The sequence below is a fragment of the Lates calcarifer genome, linkage group LG6 (assembly GCF_001640805.2).
Source record: "Lates calcarifer isolate ASB-BC8 linkage group LG6, TLL_Latcal_v3, whole genome shotgun sequence".
NCBI lineage: Eukaryota > Metazoa > Chordata > Actinopteri > Centropomidae > Lates > Lates calcarifer.
Window position 1 is genome coordinate 18,307,038 of NC_066838.1, and position 16,207 is coordinate 18,323,244.

General features: G+C 43.4%; 1 protein-coding gene across 2 annotated transcripts in view; it reads right to left on the reverse strand.

The window, feature by feature from the left end:
- The window catches only part of fgd (faciogenital dysplasia), a 54,102-nt gene that overhangs the window by 27,078 nt on the left and 10,817 nt on the right, over nt 1-16,207 (reverse strand). The gene's annotated exons all lie outside the window — the stretch shown is intronic.

The window sequence follows — 16,207 nt, forward strand, 5'->3', positions numbered from 1 at the left end:
TATCATAAAAGATAATCTATTTCATCACCAAACAGCCTTGAGTGCTAATCCAAATTTTGCATCAAAATTTCATTAACATTCATAGCAGGAGGTAATTTGAGACAGCAGCTGTTATTTGTTTAAAAATGGATGAATATCTAATTTTGGAACAAACTCCTCTCTTTCTCTCTTTTCTCTCTCCTTTTTCTCAAACACCCACAAGAGACACACAAACTAAAAACACACATACACGTACACACACACACACACACACACACACACACACACATACACACACACAAATTGCACAAACCTAGCTGGCTGTCAGTCACCGTCAGCCCTGAGGCGACCCCCTCAGAGTCATTTTATTACTCATCATCCCTTGAGTACAGTCCTCTTGCCCTGGTGCTGTCTGGGAAACAGATCACTCAGATTCAGCAGAGTCTCCCCAGTCAGGCAGCCAGTCAATCAGGTCTCCTCCCTGCAAACCAACCCCTGGTGAGGCTGAACTGACAACCCTCCTCCCATCTCTTCAACCCCCCCAAATAAAAACTCCCCACCAAGACACAGCTGAATCCCAATGACAATTTTTCTGGAGTGTGGCACCTCATTATTCCCATATCACCATCAAATTTCCCAGTTTCTCTGTCTGCATTAGACCTACTCTGCTCCTCTTGTTCTGCCTGTGTCCTCTGCCCACAACCATATTGATCTGGTTTTTCCAGTCTGTTACCCTAAAGGACTGAGTCAAAGAGGAGCAGTCTCTCATCTAATGGCTCTCAATATTTGTAATAGCCATGGAGCCACTTAACTTCTAAACTCTCACAGACACACACACACACACATTGGGCATGCCTCAATGCTTGTTTTCTACAAGGTAAAGAAAACTGAGCAAAACAGGGTAACGAGAAATAGAGAAAGCAAAAATAGAACAACAGCCAAGAGAGATTAAAAAAAGATAAAAATAGTGGAAATGAAAGAGAGGTCGACTGTCACTATTAGTTTTAGTACCATGTCATATACCACTCCACATCTCCAATAAATATTGTCTCCTCCTACCCTCTCGCCTCAACCCGTCTCCACCGCCCCTGTGCTGCTGGAGACAGCAGTGACTGCTCTGACCTTGATCTGCTTTTCAGTGATCACCCAGTTAAAAGCCAGAGACACAAAGAAATCCACAGAGTAACACAAAGACTTGAATACATATTTTTGAAGTACTTTGAGGTGTCAGACTAAAGCACTTACATGTGCAAACTGCCAGTGAATGAAAGCTGACAGAGTTGGCATAAGGAGGTAGAAGTTGTGTATTTACTGTAGCCATATTTTGGCAAAAAAAACTATGACTGTATGGAGCATACAAAGCATTCAGTTGGAGAGAAGTGAAACAGACAGTGCTGTAGGGATGGTCTGAAAAGCCTCTGTGGAGGCTTTGATATTTTTCACCATGAAAAACCAATCACCACCAGAAAAACTGATCATAACCGACAAGAATTTAGGCTGAATGCAGAAGCCAAGCTCAACGAAGGACAAATCCACAAGAATTTTAACAACCACCTATCCAGCTTGCAGGGAGTAAAAGTTAAAATAGTTGCCCGTTTATTTTCTGTTGATTGACTAATTGATTAATCTCTAGCTCTACTATATACTAAATAAGAGAATGGGCAGAGCAACACTCCTGCCTCACATACATACACATACTGAGAAAGGAACTATAGGAAATATCGGTGTCAGTACAGCTACAACAGCTGCTCCAGGATCAACAGTAGAACAGATCCTAAATCTCTGTCAATCAGCAGATTTCCCTCCCATAGAGTAACGAGGCTGTGACTCCCAGTTCACCACGGGGTTTATTAACACACACACACACAGATGCAATGATGCACACACATACGCATGCAATCACAAACACAGAGGGATCAACAGCTATGCAATCACGTACAGTAGCATCTGGCCCCAGATTACAAATCTATATTCATCTATTTCTCTGCATGCTGTATTATCATAACCAGTCACATTCTCTTTGTCAGTCTCTCCATTATTACAGCTCTGTGGAAAATATGTGTTGTGTTGTTTAAGCATTAGCGGCGCCTCAAGTTTCACTGGCATCATGGCTTCCCTAGGGCCGGGAGGAGGGGGGTGGTATCTTGTTAGGCCTGTCCTCTACCCCCCAAATCAGGCCAGTGAGCACAGCAGGCACATTGACATGTGTCCCACACTAAGTGGGAGGATTTCACCAGCTCCCACAGATTAGGACCATGCGATTTTGGGAGGGAGGGCGGGGTGATAAGACAAGAGGATGAGGAGGCAGCAGATGGCTGGAAAGTGCTGAAGAAAGTCACAGCCTACTCTTGCGGAAGCACAAAACTAATAGAGGATGCAAATGAGTGAGAGAGGTAAGACAAGTGATAAGCTGTGTTAACAATTTTCTGCAGACATACAGTAATCAAACAAGTGCAGAAAGCTTAACATACAAAGACTGACAAGTTAATATCAGAGTGGCATCGTCCTTGTGGAGCCCCAAATAAATCTAGTTTCTCTAGGAAGAATTCTCCTCCAGTGTTCCCTGAGAAACCAAAGAAGAGGCTATTGCCATGGCAACAATGCTGCTGATCTATATTGCTAATATAGTAGGTAGGTCATGATGAACCATAAAGAACTGCTTTTCTTTCAGCAGGCACACAGCTCAGACAAAAGTCGACTTATAAATGTCAAATGAATAAATCAGAAAGCACCCAGGCCATTGTCCTCTACTCTCTTCTGTCTACACCCAGTGCCCAGTCATAGACAGTAAATTTAATACCTAAACAACACAAGCATGAATGTGCATGTAGACATGTGCAAGACACGCAGCAGTCCTTATTCCCCAGATACTGCTGTGTCCTTGCTGGCTGGACAGAAGAAAAGCTGTGGGTGAGGGATGACACAACCACTGACCTTTTTCCTACAGCATGACTCAAGGCCAATACACTTTGGCTGCCAAACGCACAGATACAGTATAAGTCATGAGAGAGCACTCAGAGTTTACAGTAAGTAGAACAATGATGTGAGGACAGGGAGTGATTAAAATTTCATATTTATCATCAAACATGTGACTTGCTGCACACTAGCAAGTGCCCACTGCCACTCTGGCCTCTCCAATTCACACCCTCCCCCACACTACTGCAACAGCAATAACAGGACTTTTATGAGGCATAGAGCAGAGAAGTGAGCCTCTGTTTGTCTGGATGCAGCGAAGTACAGTAGCCCAGAGCATTACTGTAAAGGAAGCAGCCGCAGATTGGCAATTAGGGCAGCACACTCACAGGAGAACAAGGGGGTTTACAAACCTGCCTGTGGAGATGACTGCCTGACTGTCCCAGAAACTACTGAAGCCTACTGTAGCTGCTCTCAATGGCCGCTTTCACTGTGTAACCCCCAAATGGCAGTTTTGCACAACAATCTGGAGCGAAGCAGAGCAGGAGCTCATCTTGTCCTCTCGGCCCATTTTGCTAAACACTAACACACCTTCGGTAGCAAAGGGAATTTCTAACTGCTGGTGCTGGAAAAAAATACTCCAGCTCTTTCCATTCCCACAGGGGGTGGGGGAGGTCTCAACAAACACAGGTCTGCTTCGTGAGTCACCAGCACCCATAGCCCGAAATAGCATTTTCAAAACAAATTTCAATCATTCCCTGTTCTAAGAAAGCCATCTTGCCATGAGGATTATGTAGTTTAATCTTCTGGATCCAGGCTTGATCACTCTTTGTGCTGATGGAGGGTCTCTGAAGTGTGAATGTATTGATTATTTTACCATATATTGATGGAAGGGATTAACCAATCATTGTGGTGGATAAGACCAGTTAAAAACTAGTCATATGGTTGACTGCATGATTGATTAATTGCTGACTGATTGATGACTTCGACATTAATGGATGTCAAATACACACCACCCCCACATGCATACATGCACTCTAATGCATGTGTATATGCATTGCTCTGTCGCCAAGCCTGGTCTCTTTAACTTTATAGAAACCCATTTGCAGCACAGACCATTAAATTACTTTGACACTTAACTCATGTCAACGTTGTTACCATTACACTGTGATCTGCTATCGTTTAACAGCGTGCTGCAAAGTGTTCCACCGCGACCGCAGAAAAACATTCAGCAGCTACCAAAAACACAGCCGACCAGATCATTCCCTTTCCTAAATAAAAACGCAACCCACACTGAGAGAACATTTCACAGGCAACCAAAACACACCTCTCACAGCCACAGAATTACACCTCTGGAAAAGCCAGTCTCCCCCGGCAGAACAACGGGAGAAAGTGGTGTGCAGAACATGTTCACTGCATTCAGCTTTTCCACTGTACATATGGACATGTTTCCTGGAATAGAGGTGCTTATTAATTAGAAGGAGGAGAGGTTCTCAGTAGAAATGTGTATATTTTCTGTGGGCACATGTGTCTAGGGCTACAACTAATTATTCTTTCAATTACTGAATAATCTATGGAAAATTGTTTTGTTTTAACAATTCACCGTTCCATTTCAATTAGAGCCACAACAATTAGTTGATAATGAAATAATTGTTTTAGTCATTTTAAGCAAATACAACACTCATTTCCCGGTTTCTGCTTCTCAAATGTGCTGATTTGATACTTAAATGTCAGATTAATTAATAATTCAAATAATGGTTAGTTGCAGCCCTAATCTAAATAAAGTCAAAAATTGGTCAGACCAATAAACCAGCAGCCCATAAACTGTAGGTACTGAATTCAAAATATATTTGCAATGTTACAAAATTAGAAAAACAGCATTTTTACTTGATAAATGACAAAAGCTTTATTGACGGTCAAAGCTGTTGACAGTTAACTTTCTGTGCTGGTACACACATTCACTCAGAGGAAGGGGTATTATGTGGACATGTACTTGTAAATATCTCTCTGATCCTTCTGATGATATTATTTTGCTGTTTGAAAATGAGGAAGTAACACATTTTAGAAAACCAGCAAGAGAGAGAAGTATGTAATTTCTATATATTTTCTGGAGATCACTTCACCAGAAAACTGATTCATTTTTTTCACGACTATTCCAGCACCACTTCCTTCCGCAACTTCCCACTACAAACTTTATCCAAACTTTTGTCCCAGCAGGATTCGGCCTCTGTTCTCTATGAGCTGTGCAGTAGTACTAGGTGAGATGGAAGGGTGCCCACCACACCACCCTGCATCTGTTCCAGGCAGGATGGATGTCAGCATGTGGAGGGGAGTGTCAATGAGGCTGCTGACAGTCAAAGAGTCCCAGAGCGGAACAGCCCAGCCCAGTACAGGTCAATGTGTTGCCCGTTCCAGTCCAGCTCAGTCCAGTCTGGTCGGTCTAATCCAGAGGGGGTGCGTGTGGATGTAAAGGGCTGGGCTGATGAAATAGAAGGGTTGAGGGTGACGAGCAGGGGGTAATGCACAGTCTCCTCCTCTGTCACTGCTCCTCTCCACACTGGACTCTTACCAACATACACACGGAGACAAAAAGGTCAGTGTGCACTCAACACCGACACGTCTTCTTTGACGTCAGAATCATTTTCAAAATGTCACTTGGCTCCTGAATGGCAGCGTCAGCAATGGGGTCTCTCCAGCAAGGAGCATCTGAGGCAAGCAGCTCCTGTCAGTCTGTCTAAACTTATGAACAAAAGTGTTTGACACTATAGTTCACTGGGCTGCAATTTCTTGGATGAGTCACTCAGCTTTGTAAACTGAGAATACTTTTAAATGCCAACGACGGAGAAGCTTAAATGAACATTTTCTGCAGGAGGAGTCTTGAATGGAAACCTAAATCACCGAAACCTTTTCAAGCTGAGGTTTGTGGAGGGCAAAATTAGCTAAGACACGAGAGAACGAGGCCAAGACATACCAAGAACCATGAACGCACACTCACACACACACAAATCACTGTACAAGGAGAGGCCTGTTATAGAAGCCAGGTGTACACTAGACAGACTAATAAAGGCTCCTGTTTCCTCTCTAATGGCTCCAGTATTTCCCCCTTACAGCACCACACTGCAGTGCTCACAGACATGTTAGTGTACCCACACAGGAGACAATAGGACTGACAGGGTTGGCTTTTTATACACTTAATCAATTATTAGAAGCTGGTCTCTCTGTCTGAACCTGAAACAGAGATGCTGACCCACTGCTGAAAGCAAATAGAGCTTCAGTATCTGTGCTAAAGAGATTAAATCAAACAGTTTATCATGATTGTGCTATAATCCAGCTGACCCTCTTAGCTTACATCAGTTTACAGCTAACTGATTTTTTCCTTTGGGAATAAAATCTGCAATCATGACAATCCATTATGTACTTAGGGGTATGTAAGTGATGAGCACAAAAGACAACAAAGATCCTTTTTGTTGCCTTTATGTGTGTTGAAGAGGGGATTTAAGTGGGACTACAATTAAAGATTAATTTCAAATATTGCCTGAACAACACAAAACCCCCAAATATACTTTCAATACCACACATGACAAAGAAAAGCAGTAAATCCTACAATGTGAGAAGCTGGAACGAAGGAATGTTGGGCATCTAGCTCAAAAAGTGACTTAAACAATGAATCTATTATCAAATACTTTGCTATAGACAAATCCATCAATTGACTTATCAGTAACAGTAAAACAAGGACTTAATAGAAAAGTAAACAAGCAAAAGCCTATGACTGTGGTCCTTTTATTTTGACATAACTTTCCTGTTAAATGTCAAAATAAAAGCCAAAGAACTCAAACTTTAAACACACATTTGTTATGAAATACAAAGTATTCTGATCAATGACACAATCTAATATCTGCTTTGTTAATAACTGGCTGTTATATTGTCTTCCACATTACCATGGGCTACATAACAGCCCTTGCTGAATTTCTATACAACAAGCTGCAGAGAACACAGTGTCCTGCAGCAGGCAGCTGTCATCTGTCACCTGTGTTACCTGCAACAGCTTGCCTCTGATGGGGGGTCTGAAGGGCCAAGCGAGGATTGATCAAAGAGCACCCAATTAGAGGACTGCTGTTATTGCTGCTACATGTTGTCTACTGGTCAAAGTCAGGGATCCATGAGGGATGTATAGAAACAGCCCTGGGCACGAGCTGTTTCTGTACATCCCTAGGGTGGTGTGGTACAATATTTTATACCTTGTGATGTCTAGGGAGCAAGAAGAAATACTTCAACAACATATTCTTCTTTTCTTTCCCATCCCCACACTTTTGCTGCCGAGAAACATCAGTCAGGCTTTGTGAACTACAGACCTGGGAGATCACTAGAAACAGCTTACTGTCCTGAAATTTACCATTTATGGTAGCTCCCCAGCTACTGCAAGCAGCTCCATGTGTGCACAGGTACTGACTTTCCACTTTACGAGGAGACATTAAAGCCCGCCCCCCCCCGATGCGAACATGGCAGGAAAGGACTTTCCAGTCAAACATCCCCGAAGGAGAGTATATTTTAAAAAACTAAACGGTGGCTCATATTCACAAATGCAGACAAACAAGCACTCTACATGCACTCACACTATGCCCAGCAGCAGAAATTCATTAAATATCTTGTTACCGGCCACTTGAAGCCATCCCTCATCCTCTCCAAAGCAGTGGGACACAACTACAAAGACAGTTTCGGGTATTAACACTGAAACCTTGTAAGCTTTTGAAGTGAGCAGTGGTTTTTTAAAATGGGAGACAACAATCAGATGCAAATGGACTCTCCCCCCTGACTGTGGTCAGATTAAAAGATCTTAGCTGTTACTCTGATTGAGTTTGGCAGGAGTGGCGTGTTGTTTGTGAGTGTGTATTTGCGTGTAATTTTTCTATCTCTCCTCCTGTCTGATGCCAAAGTCTCATACAAAGACAACACACATGCTTCAGTGGAGACAAGAGAGCTCCTAACACTTTCCGACTGACTGCCCAGACCAAATGCAGAAGTAAAAGGACACACGCACACAAGGCATATGCACGCAAGGACACACATGTGATATTAGAAAACAAAACACCAGTATCTTCTTACTGTCCGACCTGAAGACTGTAAAGTGAAAGTTCAAGCTGAGAGTGTAATATCAGACGGGAAGTGCGCTCTATTTAGGTAGCTGCAAAATAATGCTCTGTCACTTCCTGTTATCGTCTGATCACTTGACATTTCTTTGTGTTTGCTGATTCCTATAATTATCATGCCAACACCACAGGAAATGCCAGCACCAGCTCCAAGTGGAGGAAGACCCCAGGTGCCCTGGGCTAAGAGGAAGTTGTGGGTATAATTACCAGGGTGATGGAGTACACTAATCAGGATGACTGTTAAACGTGGTATCTGCATGTGTGCGAGTGTGTGTCTGAATTTTCTGTTTGTTTGTGGCTTGGTCAGTATCACCACAAGTTCTCCAGCATCTCTGACCAATATGGAGCATTTCCTTCCTCTTGATTCAACCAAGTAATGAAGAGAAAACCACAAGCATGGCTTTGATGAGTTTATATATCTGCCTGAGGTGAACAAAGACAAAGAAAAGACTCAAGTTTTTGAGGAAGTTTAAAGATGCAGAAATACAGATCTAATCATCAAAACTAATGGCTCCCATAGCACGGCTGCCCTCACATAACAGACCCACCCCTGCATTAAATAGTTGTGGACACTGTGGGCTAAAGACATCCTTTCCTTTGGCTCTCTCTAAAAGTAAACCTGTCCAGACGTAGGAAAAAAGGGTGAAACATGACTCACAACTTTTTTCCACTGCCCAGGGGTTCTAGGATTTTGCCTTTCACATGAGGTTACTGTGTGACTCTTTGTGTGTTGGCCTTGAGTACAAGCGGTTTCTACATGGCTGCCTCACCATAAATACCAGCTTGTTGGGTTCATAGCTTGACTGACAGCTAATGACGAACTGTTTTTGTTGAGACTGTGTCGCAGAGGTGCTGGTTCTGTTCATTTTTCACTTTGTGAAGGTTTCACAACTGTTCTCCTTTAGAAAATTAAAGATCTTCGCACTTAGCAAAACATCAATAATTCAGGTGATGACGATTTGGGTGTGTTTTGAAAAATAAATACTAATGATTGTATGTTAAAGCTAATACATACTGTTAACAAGTGTTCCCTTCCATTTGCTGTGCAGCTTTTTTTCCGCTACACTGTGGTTTGTTCTTTCAAAGTCCTTTCTTCATGTAATGTTTCTGTAATTTTGTCCATCCTTTGCACTGTACATGTAAAAGAACCCCACTTCAAGGACAGCAAGATTAGGAAATCCAGCACCAACACAGACTTGGATATTCAGAGGTCATACTTTAATTACATTTAAAATAAATCCATCTAATGGACATGATTACATTGATATACGAGAAGCCTGCTTCTACACAAATACTACGCCAGTCTAAGAGGATCAGACCGCTCTGATGCCGGCGAAGCCCACGATGATCCAGGAAATGTAAGCAGCTGTACAGCTGTACAACACTGGCGCTGTACCACGGTATATATGTCAGCCAGACCCTGTAGCTGCTTGGCTCAGCACTGCCCCATTGATCTGGGTCAAAAGGTCATTGATTAGACCGAGTCTCCCAGTCTCTAGGCAATGCCACAGTGTCTGCCACACACTCAGCCTCAGCTCGGCTCGCACAGCTGCTGCTGGTCGTCATGGAAACACTCAGACTCCCCGCTCCTTAAGACAACTCCCTAGTCAGCTAAATTATAGTGTGCCAAAAAACCCTAAAAGACTGAACACAAACACTAAACATACCAATGATGAATAACTGACAAAATACACAAGTGCTGGCTGTGCAATCAGTTCTGCTTTAAATAAGCTTTAAATCACTGTCACACTGCCATGTAATGACATCACTGCTGTTGATAGTGGTCATCGCTGTGTCACTTCTATTCGATAGAACCTCGGCAGCAGCTTCAGAAAGCATGTATCAACTGGAAGTTGTAAGATTGTCGGAGTAAAAACAGTCTGAGTGCTGCTTTATCGGAAAGACATCACAAGGGCAATGAACCGAAAAAACATTGGCACTGTTCGCTGCTCACTACATTACTCACCACACATCACTTGTTCAAGGAGCCAGAGGGGCTCAGCTCTCACTCCTAATTACACACTGTGGTATAGATGAAAGAGAAAACCAAACAAACTAGAACCAGAACACATCGTATGCTGTCCCACTCAGAAATCTTCCCCTGACAAAAAAAATAATAAAAAAAAAACACTGCAGGGAATCCAGGAATCAAGGCAGCGGAAAATTGCCCCCAATGTACATTCTCAATAAAACATGCAGACATGGCATGTATATTTCAGAGGGCAGTGAGAATTAGCCCACATTCAGCAGCCAGATGCAAGCCCACACACCCAAACATAACCCAGACTGAGGTTTGGTTTGGAGGGTAATATTTTGTAAAGCAGCAGCACCTGCTTTGCACACTCTGAAATACATATAATCCAAAAACAGAATGCATCTCTAGGCAAAGCTCCAGTGTGAATATGTTCATTCATACATAAATATAACATATTAACCTACTACAGAGAGACGATGAAACGCCATTAGTAACTCACCAGCTAAACTCAGTTTGCCATCTGCCTTCGATGTTTTCTCTGTTTTCACTCTCTGTCTGAAATCTCTGTAGATCCTTTCATCTCCTGCTGTGTGACACAAACATAAACAAACAAAAAAGAGGAAGCAGAGTCCGATCTAGTCCAGCACCGAGCCACGAGGAGGTTGCCTGAGGAGCCCGGAGGTTTTATTAGTGCTCACTGGGAGACGGCATGAGTCTGCTACTGCTGCTACTACTCCTGTTCCCTCATCGACTCTCTCTGAACCACCACGCTGCCTCTCTCTCTCTCTGTCTCTCTCTCTCTCTCTCTCCTCCTCGTCTTTCCTCCCCTCCTCCTCCTCCTCCTCCACCTCTCCCTCCTCCCCTTCACCCTCTACACTGTCCCTGCCCTAAAAAAAAAAAAAAAAGTGTGCTCCTCCTGCTCTGTGCTCTCCCTGTCCTGATCCCCACACCATTCAGAGCAGCGGACTAAACAATACCTCCGCCGCCGCCGCTCTGAAAGGAACCCAGGAGCAGTTCTCAGCCGGCAATAATGCCTCCCAACTGTCACCATGGAAACTAATGACGGCCCGGGCTGGCGGCAGGAGGAGGGAGGGGAGGGAGGGCAAAAAAAAAAAGAGGGGTAGATGGAGAGGGAGGGGGAGAGTTAAGTGAGAGAGAGAGATGAGTGGAGGAGGGAGAGAGGAAAAGAAGTGGCTGAATGAAAGATGGGGGAAGTGTGTGTGTTTGTATCAGTGGGTGTGCCTGCGCAGTTGTTGCATGAGTGAGTGAGTGAGTGAGTGAGTGTGAGTGTGAGTGTGTGTGTGTGTGTGTGTGAGTGAGTATATGAGTGAGCTGGGAAGATTTTGGAGGAATCTTTCCGGTATTCATTGGAAACATAGTGCGCTACATAGGTGGAGTGCCCTTTCTAAGCCTACAACTAATTATTCTCTTTATCAATTAATCATTTAGTCTATAAAATGTCAGAAAATAGTGAAAAATGATCACGATTTATTTCAAATTGTTGGTTTTGTCCTGACAATAAGCCAAAAAAATCCAAACAAATTTAATTTACAAAGATGTTAAATACAGTAAATACTCAGTTTTAAGAACATGATGCTTCATAAAAAGCTCAATCAATCACTTTGAAATTAAAATTCTTGTTGATTATTGTTCATGTCTATCGACCAATCTACTAATCAACTATTGGTTTCAACAGTTCTTCCCTGAATTGAACATCAAAATTGTTGGTGAGTTATTTTTGTGACAACAGACTGATCATTTCAGCACTAGCTCTTTCCAAAAAACAATTTGTGTTTTTGATGTGTAAATAATAAATGTTGCTGTATCCCTTAGGGAGCCACTTTACCACAGGTCTCTAGGGAGTACATCCGTGTCTCTGTGCAACTTCCCCCCACAGACATGGAGGGGGGATCACAAAAGCTGCCGGGGTGACGCGCCCAAGCTGCTCCAACCCTCTTCATATGCACATATAATTACAACCACCACCACCACCACCCCACCACCCATATCTCTCTGCGCCCCCCCCCCCCCCCCACTCAATAGTTGGGGTGACATCGGCCTGAAAGAAGGGGTGACGTTAGCCCGACACCGGCTCTGAACCCACAGACGAATGCCACCAATAACCATGGAAACGCTGATGGAATATCCCCGGTTCCAAAACGATAACAGGGCTTTAAAGCTGGGTGTGAGGAGCGGAAGAGAGGGAGAATGTAAAGAAGGGGGATGGGTGGCTGTGTTCGATTTAGATTCAGGAAGCACAGGAGCTTTAAAATTGGAGCTGAGTTGAAAGTGGCTGAGAGTGGGTTAAGATGGGCCCTGATTGATCCTCTTGTCCTCCTGTTGAAACAGTGACAATAACTACATCCTCCTGTGTAAACCCCCCACCCCAACCCTCACCTCTAGCAGCTCATTGTAAGGCCATCTCTCGCCGAACTGATTGAAATTCTCAACGCAGTGAATTATGCATCATGCTGAACGGGGGGAACAGGTGCTGCTCTCCACAGCAATAAAGCTGGCTGCTCAGCCCAGCCGACCTGCCGAGGTGAAATATTCTCACATGAGGGAAAAGACAAGATAGAGAATCGGTGCTGCTGCAGACGCCCTGAGGGGCGATTCAAATACGGGGAAAAACCCATTTCAAATAAGAATAGAGCCTCGCCTTTGTGGGTTATCTAATGAGGCATGGTGCTTGTGCCCCCTCTTTACACCAAAGAGAGGAATGTGAGCTGTGGGTTACGGAGGAATGTTGAACCTCTCGCCATCTTGTTAAGTCTTTCTAGTTTATGTGCAACAGAGATCACCACTCAAAGTAGAATCTGGCTTTAAAAGGAGCAACTGGAAGACTTTGATTTCCATGTTATAGCCTGGAATAACCTCACAGAGAGACAGAGCTGGAGAATAGAGGACAGAGGAAATGAACAGAGCTGGCACAGTTCTTCTGCCCTTCTGTCACCCTTTACCACTCACTCACTAATTACAACAATGATCTCTTTCCATCTGACGACAAAGAAGGAACGTATTTGTCTGTCGCACACAAACGTGCTGGAATATTAATGTCTAGTGCTAGTCTAAATCTTCTCTGCTCTAGTGACCCAAGGAGGGCATCTGCCACACATCTGGTCAGTGGGTTCACCAACCACATGCGCTCCCTTCTATCCCTGTGTTACTCAGAGGGATGGAAAATACCACTCATCGCCGGTTTTTAAATTAAAAAAGGATGTGCAGCTTTTCCCTGTTTAATATCAGAATTAAAGACAGCCATTGCCTCATTTTAACCTGAAGAAAGATGTGTTTCTTTCCCTATTTAGTTCAGAAATTAAGGTCAGCCAATGAGGGGTAGTCAACAAACCTTGTGTCTACATGTGACCTTCTGTCTATGGATTATGCTCTCCAGAAATTGCCACAGTCTCCCACCAAGACCCCTTTACTGCAACAAATACAGAGACATGCACACCAATGCTGTCGACAATATGCAAAAAACACCACATCAGCACTGTTGGAACGCCTGCCAAACTTCTGTCAACCGGCTTTCAAAGGACTGGATTTGATCTGCACATTTTCCTTCTCTTCTTGGCCTACTACAGGCACACTGAGGACTTAGCCCAGTTAGAGTCAGAGGGGACTCAGTACAGAAATCTGCATAGATGAATAACTATTTTTTAAATAGCTCAGATCAATCAGTGGGGCTGATGCCATGGCACACTCGGTTTGGCTGCCTCGGCATGCACCCCGCGGATGAAAGCCGGAAGGAGGACACTGGGCTGTTGTCATGGAGACAATTCACATTCCACAGCATGTTGACCCGACTCCAGGATTTTTCCAAAAAGCCCTCACACAGAAAGACAACACAGGCACACATGCCTATGAATAAATCTACACACACACACACATTCCCAAGCCACATACACACAAGCTTAAGCTGGGAAAATGAACAGCTTTAATGTTCACACGTCTCTGAAGGTCCTGGAGAGCCAGCAAGACACAACATCTACACAAACCTCAACAGAGGACAGAGGTCGGGGAAGGACAAAGTTAACGCAGCTGGAATCTTCCACTGTTACTGACACACATTCATGTTGACTCACTAAGCCCAAGGATCAGCTTTCTTGGAGGGGAAGTGCACTTGCAGAGATTCAATATAGAGATCAATTAGAGCTTTCAGAAGGAAATTAGGTTTGATTGTATTTATGAATGAAGACAGGTGATCTTATGTGTCGCACAATTCATCCTCATCCTCTTCCTTCCTTGACTAAAATCATTTATGGTCATTCCAAGATATCTGCCAGCTCAAATATTGGCCCTCCGACAGTCAACCTTTATCTTAACTCCTCAAACATTCAGCAGCTAAAAATCAAAGAGATGTTTTAAATTACTTTAACAAGCACAGAAGCACACTGCCATCTTGCCTCTCTTAAGACTCAAAGCTCCTCTTTAAAGGAGAATTCATTAATATTTCACCCAGAGGAGACTCTTTTAATTCATTATTAATATTTAAACCTATCTGCTGGAGTACAGAGGTCTTATCTGAATTACAAAGAGGCTGGTGCCGAGTATAATCCCAGTATCTCAAACCTGACAGAAAAACAATGCGCTAGACCTGCTGTTCGACTCTGTTAGAGCAGTGCTGACTGGTGGTGGTGAGGTCTGGAAATTGTATGTCTACACTAGTTCCATGCTGTCTGTGGGTGCCTGGCCCTGGGGCAAGGAGGAGACAGTGGGTGCTAAGCAGAAACAGATGGGGAGAAGAAAATGAGATACTATGTTGCTTCAAAATAACAGCAAAAAATTTATATAATCAAGTAAGAGTCAAGACTTAAATCTATCTATCTATCTATCTATCTATCTATCTATCTATCAAAACAGCTTTCATACTGTAGGTGCTGCTGCTGTGGGATATGGGTTCAAATTTCTGTGGTTTCATTCATTACAGACTCAGAGGAAGTGCCTTTGCTGATGTGCCCCAGTTCAAAACATAACTCGGGAATAATTATAATATGATTACACTGGTCTCAAACATCTTTATTGTATGATCTGTTTTTCACAAGGCTGCATCTATTAGACCACAGGGGCAGGTTTTTACAGTTAACCAGGAGTCAGCATTTCAGTAATGATCTCCATCAGTTCTTGTGCAGCCCCTCAGAGAGGACACAGCAGACAGTAAAGCAATATTAGATAGAGCAGACAATAAATACAGTGGACTCCTTATTTGAATTGGATCACTGTCTGGAGGTCAGATTATTGTAGTCTGTGTAAAGCAAAGACTAGTGGACAATGCATAAAAATAAACCCTTAAATAAATAAACACTTCAATACATTTTGTTTTGTTGGTTTTAGAGACCCATTTTTTTCTTTCCTGCAGCACTCTGTGCTTGACCAGCTTTAAAGTGCGACATTCTGCTTGTGGAGCATCATTATTTGGTGTTGAAAGAGGTGTGATTCATTTTCAGATGCTATGCTGTTTATTTCCACTGTGCTACACTGCAGCGCTTTGTTTATATGTGGTGTTATGTCCTTGAGTATGGTCTTGAAAGGTGTGATGAAAGTGAACATCCCCGTGATGGTTTGTAACTATTAAAGGTGTGACTGCACTCATATACTGTGTGTGTGAGCGGGTGCACGTGAGCGTGTGTCCACCCCCGGTGCATTTGGTCATCTGATGAGCTGCAGGCTCATCATCTCTCCCTACAGCGCCCAGATGGCCTATGATTACGCACGGCTCAGTAGAGATTACTGTGCAGCAGAGACAGAAAGAGAGAAACAGAGAGTAAAAATAAATAGTTCAAATGAGGAAAAAAGTTGGCACGGAATGAAATGACAACATGAGGTATGTGGGGTCAAAGAAACAGAGTGAAGGGGATAATGCAGGGCAGCTAGCTCCACCCCGCTCAGTATCAACACAATTAAAACAAGCACAGAGACCCCACCAAACAACTCCATCTGCACAGAAACATAAAACCCGTGACCAAAATTACAAGCTCAGATTTCATGTGTTGCATCATGTTTAAGAGCAAAAGGTGTGTAGGGGGTAGCGGGTGATGGATGACGAAGGTCTGGGTGTGTGTGTGTGTGTGTCAGATGGGAATATCTCTAGCAACGGAATACACAGGAGGGCATTTGTCACCAGCAGTGATTTTGACATGATTGATCACTCAATGGCAAGTGAAGTACACCCAAAAGAGCAGTGTGAAAAATG